The sequence below is a fragment of the Palaemon carinicauda genome, chromosome 18 (assembly GCF_036898095.1).
Source record: "Palaemon carinicauda isolate YSFRI2023 chromosome 18, ASM3689809v2, whole genome shotgun sequence".
NCBI lineage: Eukaryota > Metazoa > Arthropoda > Malacostraca > Decapoda > Palaemonidae > Palaemon > Palaemon carinicauda.
In genome coordinates, this window is record NC_090742.1 from 82385732 (window position 1) to 82398600 (window position 12869).

Here is a 12869-nt window from a genome sequence, read left to right on the forward strand (position 1 = left end):
TATTATCATTATTATTATTATTATTATTAACTAAGCGAAAAACCTACTTGGAAAAACAGGATGCTATAAGTATAAGGGCTCAAACAGAGAAAAATAGCCCAGCGAGGAAAGGAAACGTTGAAATAAATAAACTACACGAGTAGTAATGAACAATTTCAGTAAAAAATTTTGAGAACAGTAACAACATTGAAATAGATCTTTCATTTAGGTCTAGTGGGCCTAACGTAGCAGACACTACGTTTGCCAAGTGTCACCCTGTACATTCTAAATTAGGTTACAGTAGTTTCCTTCTGTACTTTTATGCACGATCTACATACATTTTCCCACAGGTAAGGGTTAGTGGTCAACTTTTGGACGTGTCTGTAAGATACAATACACCAGATAACCTGTTTGTCATTGACTAATCTGAACTCTTTGGGATGTTTAGAAGTATATAAACTTTGTTTCAAGTGGTACCAAAAATATTAGGTCTACCCTGTTTTCTTCTGGCAGGCCCAATGCAGCATCAGTATGTCTGGCAATGGTGAATTTGAACTTTATAAGATGTTATCTTTCATTCTAAAGTAGTTTCATTCAGTACTTTTTATGTTTTATCTACATGACTTTTTTTCCTGAGCAGATGGTGGGTGTTAACTTTGGGCATCTGGAGGGCATAATGCAGCAGGTAATTTGTCTGGCATTAACCATTCTGAACTCTCTGAGATGTGAAGAAGCATATAGGTTTTTTACAAGTGTTACCTTTTTTTTAGCGGCCCTATTGCAGCAGAGATTTAGTCTGGCACGGGCCATTTGTTAATCAGTGTGATGTGTAAGCTTTCCTGAAATACTTTGTTTCAGTGTGTATCTGCGTTTAATCATACGTTTTTTTTTTTTTTTTTTTTCGTCATCCCTTTTGAAGGTCTCCAGGGCCATAAACGCAGCCAGTGATACCCAGCAGATATCCAGGTTTCCATATGATCTTTCAATTTTCTGCGTGACCCTGTACTCCGCAATTGGTACCACGTTCGTTTGACCAAATACCACCTGACTGCCGCTCTATTAGGACAAACAGTAAATGGCATGGAGAGCTTTTGGTAAACAAAATGAGATTATGAAAAGTAAAATCCCCCTTTCTCTAAAAAGAAAAGTATTTAGTCAGTTGGTCCTACCAGTATTGATTAGTGCATCAGAAACTTTGAGTCTTACTAAAGCCTTAAAACATAAGATAGTTACAACTCAAAAAGCTATGGAAAGAATAATGTTGGGAATAACACCAAGAGACAGAAAAAGAGCAATATGGATACGAGAGCAAGATATTTTAACATGTAAGAAAAAGAAATGGACATGGATAGGACATATAATGATAATGAACGACATTAAGAATAACAGAATGGGTCCTCAGAGATTACAAAGAAGTAGGGGAAGGAAGAAATGACGATGGATTGACGTGTGTGGCCTGGCAGAGAAAGACCATAAACAGATGCAAGTGGAAGGACATGTCCAATCAGGCCCCTGTTTTACAGTGGACTAGTAACGGCTGACGACGAAGAACAAAATGACAGATCCCAATCAAGAGTTTTCCTCTTGTCATACAGGCAGGAATATCTTTCTATTTCAGTAATCTTTGGATGGAGATAGCGACAACTTATATTTACAAAATACAATTCGTGAATTCGAGAATAATGCCAGGTTTCCCACTCAAAATTAAATGCTCCATTTGTATATTCCAGTGACATTCACACGCTAAAAATTGAAAACATATGGTAGTTGCATCCTCTTCAACTATAGCAATAGCACTCTCCTAGTTCTCACAGAGCCTATGTGGCTATGCTTAATGACAGTACGGATTACTGTATAGGTATAAGAACTCCTGTTGAAAATATAACTACAATTTCAAGTGGTCTTAGTTAATGCTATAATCTTGACTGTTAACATGAAAATGAAAAACATATTACAGAAACTCTGGTAACAAAAGAATCTACTTCAATGTCTCTAAAAAAAAAAAAAAACTGTTAGGCACATTAGTTTTACAGCATATTGCAATATTGTGTAGTCAAATAATGATATTGTAAATTGAGTTGGTATTAAAAGGAAAATAAAATCCCTATTTTATGGTCTCTCAAATTTCAAATGAACTTCCTTGTCCTCTCCGTTATCCATTAGTCTATAGTACTTACATATTAGACAACCTATCGCTATGTAGACTAAGCCATACTTTATATTCACATAGAACATTTGTATCATCATAGAATTTCTTCATTATAGATGGACATTTCTTATTATTTAAACACTACAAAAAAGTTAGTAATTTTTAAGAATATTACTAATGTACCTACTGTAATATTATTTTGTAGATATAACAACGGAATAAATAATTAATGTTTGAAATTGTTTGTTCTTTATTCGACTAGTCATTCAAACACCGTTTCCTGTCGTGTGTGGGAGGGATTACGGGAAAAGTCGGTACAAAGTTGCTTAACGGGAAACGAATCTAACAATTTGTCGGTGATGTAATTAGGACTCAGAATTTTTTTATTCGCTTCTTTTGCTCAAATTTACATGATCTTCCTATATTCGAAATGATAATTATCACCTAATGTTTGAAATCATATTTGGTACATAACAAAAAACTAATGATATATAACTTGATAACTGACAGAATCGTTTAAAATGAAATAAGCCTCCCAAACCTGTTATGGTATTTACGCCAAAAATAAAAAATAAATACTAACTTTTACAAAATTAGCAGTATTTCATCCAGATGAGGTGAGAGTTGCGCATTTTCCTAAACTCCGAATCGTAGCACGAATCTCCTCTAAATAATAAAGAGCAAGTGTCTCGTCCCATACCTCGGGTAGGGGGGAGAGAGAGATTAGTCATACCCTGGTCAGAGGGAATGGGAATGGTTGAATCTGTGTGCGTGTATATCTATCTGAATAACTGGCTATCATTTTCGATGAGTTGCGTACACTATAGTTCTTAAATAAATGAGGCGTTACACAATGAATATAACACTTTATCCAGTAAAACGTTCTAGTTACGGAAATTTTTTATCCTTAGGATAAACTCTACTTATATATTTCCCGTCACAAAGAGTAAAGGGAGTAAATTGATATAAAGACTTAGACATATCCAAAACCGATGGAACACGATAGAAGTGTTCATCAACGGAACTATGATAGTGTACATGAAAAACCAAAGGGGTCTGTCTTGTGGATCGGATTAGGGCTATAAGGAAGCATCCTAAAATAAACCCGAATCAAGATGATGATATTACAGTATAATTATTATTATTATTATTATTATTATTATTATTATTATTATTATTATTATTATTATTATTACTCATCTCCTATTACGCCTATATTTAAGGGCCTCGGCTAGATTTCACCAGTCGTCTCTATCTTGAGCTTTCAATTCAATACTTCTCCATTCGTCATCTCTTACTTCGAGCTTCATAGTCCTCAGCCATGTAGCCCTGGGTTTTCCAACTCTTCTAGTGATTTATGGAGCTCAGTTGAACGTTTAGTGAACCAATCTCTCCTGGGGAGGGCGAAGAGCATGCCCAAACCATCTCCATCTACACCTCATCATGATCTTATCCACAAATGACACTCGGGTAATCTCTCTTATAGTTTCATTTCAAATCCTGTCCTGCCATTTACCTCCCAATATCCTTCTGAGGGCTTTGTTATCAAACCTACTAAATCGATTGGAGATTGTTTCATTGTCATACCATGACTCATGTCCATACAGTAACACTGATCTCACTAAACTGATATATAGTCTATTTTTATATGTAATTTTAGGCGATTTGATTTCCACATTTCACTTAACCTAGCCATTGTCTGATTTGCTTTTTTCAATCTTTCATTAACTCTAATTCTAAAGACCCTGTATTGGAGATCATAGTTCCTAAATACTTGAATGATTCCATCTCATTAATCCTTTCTCCTTCCAATAATATTTCATGGACCATTCCATACTCCGTTCTCATCATCTCTGTCATTCTTCTATTTATCTTCAGCCCAACCTCGTGTGATATTTCATGCACTCTGTTAAGCAACCATTGCAAATCCTGTGGTGTTCTGCTAACAAGGACAGCATCATCAGTATCCTCTAGGTCTGCTAAATTCCTATCACCAATCCAGTTCAATCCTTCTCCACCATCTCTGACTGTTTTACACATAACAAAATCCATGAAATAGGTGATAACACATTCCCTTGGAGTACTCGGCTATTCACTGGAAATTCATTTGATAAGACAACAGTAACATTACCTTTACACTTGCTATGCTCATGAACAGACTTTAAAAAATTTACTTATATAAGAGGAATTTCATAATAACACAGGACTCTCCACAAAATTGGCCGCCGCACACTATCAAAGGCTTTTTCATAGTCCACAAATGTCCTCAAAAGGGGATTTCTATGTTCTACGCATTGCTGTACAACTTGTCTCAAAGTGAAAATTTGATCAGTGCAACTTCTACCTTTTCGAAATCCTGCTTGTTCATCTCTCAACTTTTCATCAATCTTTCTCTCTAGTCTCTTTAGAATAAGCATACTATATATTTCCATAACAACTGACGTAAATGTTATGCCTCTGAAATTATCGCAATCAGTCAGGTCTCCTTTTTTTTGCCATTTTCACCAACACTCCTAACTCCCATTCATCAGGTTTTGCCTCCTCATGCACACATTATGCAAAATAATTTTGTAAGTAGTCTGGGAGTCGCTTCATTTTCGGCCAGTATCATCTCTGCAGTTATTCCATCGTATCCAGGGGCTTTCCATCTCTTCAGTTTTTTTTTTTTTTTTATAATAGCTTCTACTTCAAACACACTGAATTCATTCATGGGCACATCAAGGTCTTAATCAGCTTCAGGTATATCAGTCAAATTACTCGCTTCATGCCTCCTATTCATAACCTCACAAAAGTGTTCCATCCAACGTTACGTTGTCTTTAATCTTCTTCTGTTGTTATAACAGAACCATCTCTCTTTTTGATATTTTCTTCTTCTTTGCCCCAGTCGAGATTTCATTAATAATTTTATGAGCAATTCTTACACCAAGGCCACTTCCTGAATTCATAGCTTTGTCAGCCTCATCTGCTTTACTGTCTAAATATTCTCTTCAGTCATTCCTGGCTTTGCTTTTGACTTCACTGTCAATACTGGAATACTTGGCTGTTCTACCTTATTATAATTTTCAATACTTCCTCAAAAACTTTCAACAATCAGTTTCTGTCCTTATCTCCTTTTTATAGTATCCCAAGTATCATTTGATATCCATGGCTTTCTCCTTGTAACTATTTGTCCCGAGACTTCACTACCAACTGACTGATATATGTTCTTGATATCACACCATTCTTCATTAATAGTCAGTTCTTCACATTTTAGTTTCTAAGACTGCAAATGTTTCTCTGTTCTCTTCTTCTAAAAGCTTAGTTGTATCAAACCTAGGTATTCTATCAATCTTTCTGTTGGGTGCTTTTAGTTTTAATTTCAGTGTGGCAATGAGGAGCTGGTGATCACTACCAATATCGGCACCTCTATAGCTTCTTACACTTTTCAGAGTCCTCTTTCTCTCTTTATTAATGGCAATGTAATCTATCTGATTTTTGTAAATGCCACTTCGTGAAGTCCATGTATACTTGCGAATGTTCTTGTGTTGAAAAAGAGTACCACCAATGACAAGATTGTTTGCTGAACAGAAACTTATGAAATGAGCTCCCTTTTCATTTGCAACTTCGCCAAGACCCCCGACACCCATCACATTCTCTATCCCTTGATTATTGCTTCCAACCTTAGCACTGAAGTCGCCAATCACAATTTTCATATCTCTCTCAGGGATCTTATCTATTACTCTCAGCAGTTCTTCATATTATTCATCTTTCCTTTCTTCAGGGGAATCCTTTGTTGGTGCATAGCAAACTAAAATACTCATCTTGCACTGCTTTGATTTGAACTTTGCTAGTAACAATCTACTATTTACAGCTACTCACTCGGTCAATGTCCTTTCTGCTCTTGGTGTCACCATCATCATTCCTACCCCTTTCTCTTCGAACTCCATCTGATCTTCCTGAGTAGATATATATATATATATATATATATATATATATATATATATATATATATATATATATATATATATATATATATATATATATATATATATATATATATATATATATATATATATATATATATATATATATATATATATATATATATATATATATATTGCCTTTGTCTAAAGTTTCCTTACCAATCCCTTTACAACGTGTTTCACTTAGAGCCAAGATATCCAAACTATATTTCACAAATTCACTCTTCACTTGTTGCAACTTCCCAATCTGATTCATGGTTCTAACATTCCAATGACATATTTTCAATTTTTCTTTAGTATTTATAATCCGAGAGATTCTTAGCACCCCGCTACTCCCGGGACTGGGGGCCATTCTGTCATCTTCTCTTTTCATGACTGACTAAATCTATAGAGGATTCATTGACAAGATAAATCAAAAGGTAGCCAGTTCCTTGTGATGTGCATTGCCTATCTAACTCAGGCAAGTGACCCCTGCCGGTCCATATTAATTCTATTATTATCATTATTATTATTATTATTATTATTATTATTATTATTATTATTATTATTATTATTATTATTATTAATATTATTATTATTATAATCATATTGTGTGTTTTTTGTATCACGATAAGAAAAACATAAATGTACGTATAAGAAAAGAATATATAATAAAAATTAATTAATTTACTAAAAGCAATATCATAAACAAAATGGTTTACAAAGGCAGAAAGAAAATCATCATGTAATTTTCCACATGCATAATATAGTATAAATTATGTTAGAAATATATGCATAATTTTCTAGCTAGCTAGCGAGGAGAGAGAGAGAGAGAGAGAGAGAGAGAGAGAGAGAGAGAGAGAGAGAGAGAGAGAGAGAGAGAGAGAGAGAGATTATTTACGAATATCTTCAGAGATAACGTTGATGTATTGTATCACTCCAGAATTCAAACTTTTATAATGTTCTATGTGAGAAGTTCTCACATAATACACTTTTAGGGAAATATGTTATCACTGAAAACACATTTCCCTGAAAATTCCTGAAATATTTAAAGTAGTACACGGCAAAGAATTGATGAACTCGAAAGGTGGAGCCATATTGGAATTAGAGGCGTAAGGAAATGTAGAATCAAAAGAAGGAATCAGAAATGGAGAGATAAAACTATAAATCTATAACAGAGGTCTCTTCTCAGAAAGACGTAATTAATATGTGTTGATGCTTTAAAAGAGATAGAACTACTGCCGCAGAGGTAAGAAAACGAAATTGTAGGAAAATAAACGAAAACAGAGAGAGGAGACATATGTCTAAACTAGAAGTGTTTCTATAAGAAGGTAAAATTTTTATGGCATTAATGCCTTAAAAAGGAAGGCAACCACAGCAGTAGAACTTAAAAGGTAGTAAAATTGAAACCGAGAGTAGAAATAAAGATCTGTGACAGAGGTATCTCCTTGGAAAAGTAATTGGCACGGAAATGAAAACTTAACCAAGGAGACCGCCACTGCTGCACAACTGAGGAAAGCGAAGGGTAAAAAGGAAACTTAACCCGAGGAGGAAAATATACATCTGCAACTGAGATAGAATATATATTTCTTTTAATAGTTGTTTCGTTAGGAAAATAAAAGCGATATGGCACCGATTCCTTGAAATGTGAGACAGCCACTACTACAGAGATGATGAACTCAAAGAATAGGTAATAGGTTGACCGAGGCACCAGCCACCCATTGTGATATTACCCCGAGAGAGTTATTGAGTCCTTTGACTGGCCAGATAGTACAACATTGGATCTTTCTCCGGTTACAGCTTTTTTGTTTTCTTTGCCTACTAGTATGTAAAATAGATTTGCGCATTCCATACACATTCTCACCATTCCTCATGTATCTGACAACACCAAGCAAGCCACACACCCATCCTCATTCAAGTGATTAACTGCTACAATTGTAATGTGACCAGATTTTTTTCTGTAAAAGAGAGACATTATATATATATATATATATATATATATATATATATATATATATATATATATATATATATATATATACTGTATATGTACAGTGTACACTACCATCATACCTTCTGTGACTTTTTCGGCCCTTTATTCTGTCGACATCAGCAACTGCAAAGGGCCGCACTATATGCACTTTACAGTCTATAATATTCGTTTAATTCACTTCATTGGTTATCGTAGCAGCCAGAGAAGAGGATACAATTGTTAAGTACTCACTTTCCACTTGGTATGAATAGAAGACTCTTTAACCATAGTAAGCAGCTCGTCTAGGAAAAGGACACTCCAAGAATCAAATCAATGTTCTTTAGTCTTGGATATTGCCATAACCTTTGTACCATAGTCTTCCACTGTCTTGGGTTAGAGTTCTCTTACTTGACTGAGGGTAGGCTCAGGTCCACTGTTCTATTAGCAGGCTTAATAGAAGGCACAAGGAGGTCTGGTGATTTATCAAAAGGTTATATTTCTCTTATATGTTCATTTATCTTCAACTGAAATATAAATTTCAAAACTATTGTTACTGTCCTTCCTTCAGTTAAAGTGACTATTCTGGAGGGCATGAAGCCTTGCTTGGTGCATCGGTTCCTTCATGTCGACAAATCTTAGAATTTATAATTACATTTATATTCTTATAGTCATGTACAGTACATAATGTCTTTGTAGTTAGATTTTTCAAGTATGAAGAATTTTTGTTTATTTTTTAAATCCTTATTCTATCTGTAGTGATTGAGCAAAACATGGCAATATCAGAAATATTACAGTTGCCTCATGACAGTATGGTGTTTTATGTTCAGAAACATTAGCTTTTCAAAAGAGGTACTCGTCTGAGCTGTTCATTCTAAGTTTTAAGAGATAAATAATCTTTGAACATTTGGACCTGGCACCAGTCGAATGTCAACCATGTCATTTTGTGGTGGCTGCTTTAAACTTCCTTGATCACCAAACCTAATAGAAATAGGTTTTCTGCACTACATTTAATCTCAGTTTCCGACATTAGTTGCACATCCTACCTCATGTGAAACCAAATTAGCATTGTAGTATTGTCGACTTCCTTCTCCTTCTTAATTTATCTCTTTTTGTCGCTCACATCACAATGATATGATTGTGGGTATATAATTAAAAGCGTCAGTAGCAAACGCTGCAATCTACAAAAATTTCATCGTCATCAGTTACCTCTTACACAGACAGCATGATGTGCTTACATTTATTTATGAATTTCAAAGCCTGACAAATATTGTTCTCTAGTCTTAGACAGTGCCATAGCCTCTGTACCATGGTCTTCCATTGTCTTGGGTTGGAGTTCTCTTACTTGGGGGTACACGCGGGCTCACTATTCTATCTGTTTTCTCTTCCTCTTGTGTTTTATCAAATAGTTGAAGGGGCTGTTCTGAAGGGTACTTAGCCTTGCATGGTGTGTTGGCTCTGCCATTTTTACTAATTTTATCTGATATTTCATGTTTAGTCTATAGGTTATATAAGTCACTTTATATATATTTCTGTACATATTATCTATGTTATCATTATCATTAAACTTGTTTTTAGATATGATGAAGTATCTTTTATTTTCTTATCCTGTCTGGAGATATTGAAGGAAATCCGGGACCAGTGCGCCCTGGACTTCACCATTGTCGTCTACTATACTGCAATATTCGTGAACTGAATGCCAATATTCAAGACCTTAAATGTGCCTCCAGACAGTATGATATTTTATTATGCTCAGGAACTTTGGTTTCTCAAATAAGGCACTCATCTGAGCTTTTTAAGAAACCAATAATTTTGAAACGGGATACCATTCGTGGTGCCAGGGGTATGGTGGTGTATATTAGGGCTGATTACTCTGTATCTCATAAGTCCTGCTAGGAATATGGATATCATGAGATTCGGGTAATAAAAGTTTGAGGCAGGAATAACAACTTTTATTTGTGCTTGATCTACTGGAATCCAGACTTGGAGGATTCTATTTTCAATTGTCTTTCTATTATTATGGCTAAGATACAAGATGATAGAAAGGCCTCTTTTGTTTTTGTTGGTGACTTCAACGCTCACAATAGGGAGTGATTAAATCTGTTACTTAAGAGCTTTTGAGTTTGGTTCTGAATCATGCTGTAAGTAGATCATAAGTGTAGCTATTCACACATCTGATAACTGCTGGATATAGTATACAATGATCCCCCTGGCATTATAACAAGTAACGTTGGTTCTCCAGTTAGAACAGCTGATCATGCTTTAATTTCATTAGTAAATCAGTTAAGACTGAGCAGCCTGTACCGGATGTGTCATACTCACCTAAGACATATAAAAAATTCTCAAGTAGACTGGAAGGGTATTTTGAGAGATCTTTTAAATTTGAATTGGTCACCATTATTGTATAAAATTGAGGAGCCTGTTTTCCATTTGAATTAGAATCTGATTAACATAATTGACAGGTGTATACATTCTCGTGTGCCAAAATACCGAGTGAAAGCCAAACCCTGGTTCAAAGATGATTGTAGACGTGCTTATTTGGAGAAACGGGAGGCCTTTCATCTTTGGAATGGTAACAGAACAGATTTAACGTGGAATAACTAAACCCAATTAAGAGCTGTTCCTCAGATAATTTATGCTTCAACTAAAAAGGAATAGTATTTAACAATAAGAGAAACCCTTTCTAGGAAAATCCAGGAACATAAGTCGTGGGCTACCCCTAATTCCTCACTCTTTGGTGTAGACTCATCAGTTTCACCTTTACTTAAATCAGATGGTTTTGTCACTCATTGCCCAAAGGAAAAGGCAACCCTTTTAGCTGATGTGTTTGACAGTAAGCAGAGTAAAGAGAAACTTGACCTTCCTCGTTCCCTTTTTCCGGGTTAGTTTAGCTTTTCCGTCCCGTGAGATTAAAACTCTCTTGATGGACTTGATGCTTATGGAGGTGTAGACCTAAATGATATTTTCCTTATTTTATAAAGACTGCAGATCTCTTAACTCTTAAGATGTCTATTATTTTCCACATGTCATCAAGAAGATATTCTTTTAGCACTTGGAAAATTGGTAATGTTATTCCATTAAGTAAATGTGTTTATAGTAACTCTAGCCCCATTGATTACCGCCCAATTTTCATAACTCCAATATTATCTAAAGTTTTTGAACGTCTTGTGGCAAAATGTCTAAATAGGTTTGCTGGAGGTAGTCTAATCCTCTGTTCCCTAGTTTGCAATTTGGCTTTCGTAAAGACTTTGGAGCATACGATGCCCTTCTTAGAATTTACAGTGCTGTACAGAAATCCATTGATTATGGTCAGGAAGTTAGTATGATTGGACTTGATTTTAGTGGTGCCTTTGGCGTGTTAATCATGAGGCCCTTCTTTTAAGACTCAAACTGTTGGCATTAGGTGGATCTTTTATTAGCATTATTATTGAATTTATGAGTAATATATTGCAAAGAGTTGTTGTTGATAAGCACCAGAGTGAGTATAGGAATGGTGTTCCTCAGTCTTGTTCTTGACCCATTACTTTTCATATTATATACACAGGACATGTGGATTGGCCTAGAAAACAAGCTCGTTGCATATGCAGATGATGCTATGCTCTCTCTGTATTAATTCCATCTCTTAAATGTAGAATTAGGGTTGCTGAATCCCTGAATAGAGATTTATCTAAAATTAGCGCATGTTACTAATTATGGGGCATACATTTAATCCCTAACCAAACTCAAAGTATTGTGAGGGCATGTAATGAGAAGCAGCTGAAAACTGACTTGTTTATTATTGTTGTCGTCTTCGTCGTCAGATTGCCTTACCTATAGCAAGACACGGGCTCTTGCGTTAGCAGCCCGTAAGCGACTTTGAAGTTGTAGAGGTGGCTTCCCAGAGGGGCCAGGGTTCAGCAGTGATGAGAAAACAAGGGTAAGTTATGTAAGAGTTGCTGAGGACACACACAACAGGGGGTGGGGGGTGATTTTGAAATTTAGCAAGAGGGAGGATTTGCTCTGACTGACGTAAAAGGGAGGGTAGTAACCCGGAGGTGTAAGTAGAAGAGACTGGGAGAGGAGAGAAGTAGTTTAAGTCGGAGAGAAAAGTAGCAGTTTTAAGCAAATGATCTTATCCCTTCTCGCTGGCTGGAAGCTGAAGTTGTCGGAGTAACTCCAGAAAATTGGGGATCTTGGCGAAGGAAAGGGCTCTGGGGAGGATTTGGAAGGTTAAAGGAATGAGGTGTTCCAAGGACAGTGACTCAACTTGTTGAGGAAGGGATTGGCTATGGCTGGAAGGTGTAGGTTTTGGGAGAGGTGCTGCTTTCGGATGGTGGAAGGTCTCAGTAACAGGTACAGTGGGCGGCTGGCGTTGTCTTCTCTGGCTGGGAGGTCGCTGGTCCTAGGGCGACTATGGCTGCGTTGCAGGTGCTTGCGCTGGTTTGGACGAGAAGGTGCTCTTCAGAGCTGATATTCTTTTCAGTTGTTCTGGGAAGCACCTGTTCCAGGTGTGATGAGTCCTGGAACAGTTGGGTAACTTGGGTTTGGTCTTTTGTTTATTATCTGAGACATTCTGTTTATATACAGGAGTGCGGACGGAAAAAGGTGCCCGGGTCGGGCGACACGACCTCCCGTCACCTCCGTCGCACAAAGGTCAAGTCTGACCAAGCATTTGTGTTTTTTACGAAACTTTACATACAATCTATGGAACATCAAATACATGGAATGGCATAATATATACATCGACTGAAAGGCAGGAAAAAATCTACATACATTGGTATATACAAATAGGCCGTAACTAGTACGGTTGAGAAATGATAAGTATAAACTCGGATTTCGGTAGGCTGACGTC